Raw genomic sequence first — 2,761 nt, 5'->3', positions numbered from 1 at the left:
TGCTAAACTAGAACACGAGCTCTGGGGAGAGGCTGTGCAAGAGCCTCACGTCTCTCTGAGGTAATACAGTGCTGTTCCTTAACTGACAACGCGAGGGGCACCTGAGGGAAGAGCAATATGGCTTCAGAGCCTTTTTTTGAACTCCTGATGCAGTCGTGAGGACCTGGCATGCCGTCCACTGTGGCACAGTGAGGACCTCCTCCAGCCCTGCGACTGTCACCGCAAGGGCTGAGGACATGGGTGCTCTTGGGACTAGGAGGGGAAAGGTCAACCAAAGATCCGGACAGACCGTGATCTTTGTGTTGGGTCACCAGGGGAGAGGGGAGCGATGGTGGCGGTGAGAGGAGCTACAAGCACTTGGCAGGAAGAGTGGCTGGGGGGGGGGGGGAGGTTGGTGATCTTTGTGTTGGGTCACCAGGGGAGAGGGGAGCGATGGTGGCGGTGAGAGGAGCTACAAGCACTTGGCAGGAAGAGTGGCTGGTGGCAGGAGGATGTCTGAGGGACGAAGGGCAAAGCTTTAACAGCCTTGGGATATGACTTTTAATTCTTATCTACACATTATTCTCTCTATATATACTAATTTTCTTTCTAAATTAAGAAAATAAATGTTTATTAACAAGTCACTGGGTCCAGTCCTGCCCTCCACCAAAGCCAAATCCATTGACTTCAGTGTGAGGGAGCCCCGTGTAAACAGTGAAGGGCAAATTTGGCCCTTTATGTCCTGAAAATTCTGCTCGTACCCACTTTGTTCAGTCCTGCCACGAAACACAGACCAGCGGGTGAATTAATTGTTATGGGTTTCTCTTCAGCTACCAGAGGAGTGTCAACGACATGTGGCAAAGGAGGAAGAAAAAGGGTGGGATACGTAAGTCCTGCTTGAAAGAGAATTTGATCTGCATTTCAGAGCAGAAGTACAAAACGAGAGCAGACCTGGATGAAGCGCTACCGGCCTTGACTTCCTAAGCAGGGACCAACTCCTTCCTTTAGCTTTGGTGGGACGGGAGACAGCCAGCGAAAGCGGAAGGAACCAACTCCTCCTCCTCCTCTGCCAACACTGCATGCCCGGAGGGGAGCACCGTGGGGTCCTACAGACGGAGCTCAGCGTTTGGGGTGCTTTTAGACACAGAACAATACGATTTTGGGTGCATTTACCACTTTTATTTCACTATGCAGAAACATACATTCACCATGTGCTGTGATGCAGCTGACAGTGTGATGGACGCTACCCCTTCTGTGGGCGTTAGAGCTGGACACTAACGAGGTTTCGGTGGACGTTCTGTACAGGTTAAGGCTTGACTCTGAACTAGATAGTAAATGCTGACCAGATTCTCAAACAGATTTGTTTTTCCTCTGAGAACAAAAGGGAAATCAATAGAAAACCGTCACGGTTATTTCAGATTAATCATTTTCTAATGCTGCAAACTAAGTAAAATACAGATTTTTTTTTCTCCTCCAAAATAACTACATATAATTTACAAGGTTAGGATCTGTGAAGGGTGCTGGAAGCTGACTCTGAACAACGCCGACAAAAACCGTTAATATACTAAAATCATCGCTACCTCCTCGGGTATTCGGTCAGGAATACAAAGCACACTTTGTAAGCGTTTAAATATTCTGGTAAGAGTAAAGATTTGTCACCGTTCACCAGGCGGTCGTAAAACCAGATGAAACAAAGAGAAGATTCAAGTCGTTTACTGGATAATCTGTGTTATTGGCACATCTAAGGTGTGGTAGGACGTGATACACGGGACCTACAGAGCTTCTAGCGTTCTGGGGGGGGATCTTCACGGACAACCTCCGTGAACACAAGGCTTGGCCACCTACCGAACTGCGGCTGTTTGGACCTCCAGAACCTGTGGAAGGCATGTGGATGTGTTACATGAGATCACTGCTTATACTGCCGATGAGCGTGCAGGTAGAGCTGAAAACGTAAGACATCTTAAGAAAATTAAAACCGCTGCTTTTCTGTAATTTTACCGTTGCTTCATGCAATATTGTGTAGCTGCTGCTGATTCGGATCGCTTTCTAGGGGAAGGTATCTCTGCCGGGTTCTTTATTAACGGTCAAGATCAATTCTTCCGTACGGAAATTTTCCACAGACAGATACAAGTCAGTCAGGTCGGATCTGAGGCTCCGTAAGGGCTCTCGCGTTCCTACCGCTGCACACACCGGGATTCGGACGCGATCTGGGTTAGTCCTGTGGGAAGAGAATCGAGCTCGTGACTGGAAGCAACGACTTGCTCGCCAAAGCGATTGTCAATTTGTGCATGTCACAAGAGCCGTTTGTAAGCGGCATCATCCCAGTAGAAGCGACGTGGCCCAAATGCGACGCCAACAGGGAGAATGAGTGACATCAGCAGAGTTTAGGCAAGCCATCCTGAAACAGTACCGCCAGGATCACAGCAATCACTCGCTCCTCAGTGGCTGCTCCACCTTCCAAATAACAGACAGACACTGAAATTCAGTTTTCTTTAGGGTCTGTATATGCTGAAGGAGGAGGGTGAAACCGCACCGTGCATTACACGCTGTTACTCACACAAGGACCGGGGAATATATATCATTTTAAGAGTAAAATACCGCTATCGATTGAAACAACTCCAACAAGCAGCTTCCCCCACCCCCCTTCTGCATCGAGCATTCAAAGCGATTCGCACCACGGTGCTGGCATTAAGGGCTTTCGCATAGCAGGTTAGTTTGCACGACATGACTAACGGCACGCAGAAGAAATAGAGGGGTATTAAGATGTCTGCTTAGCCAGCCA

The 2,761-nt window shown here is 48.5% G+C and overlaps 1 protein-coding gene across 1 annotated transcript in view; it reads right to left on the bottom strand.

Moving 5' to 3' along the window:
- Positions 1-1,678: 1,678 nt before the first annotated feature.
- The window catches only part of LOC104500365 (band 4.1-like protein 3), a gene marked incomplete at its 5' end in the record, with an annotated part of 21,068 nt that continues 19,985 nt past the window's right edge, over positions 1,679-2,761 (bottom strand). The window contains one exon of the mRNA XM_010144000.1: positions 1,679-2,197. The remainder of the gene's footprint in view (positions 2,198-2,761) is intronic.

The sequence above is a fragment of the Buceros rhinoceros genome, unplaced genomic scaffold, assembly GCF_000710305.1.
Source record: "Buceros rhinoceros silvestris isolate BGI_N320 unplaced genomic scaffold, ASM71030v1 scaffold5339, whole genome shotgun sequence".
NCBI classification, from domain to species: Eukaryota; Metazoa; Chordata; class Aves; order Bucerotiformes; family Bucerotidae; genus Buceros; species Buceros rhinoceros.
Note: the sequence above shows the minus strand (reverse complement) of the source record. Positions and strands in the feature narration are given on the sequence as shown.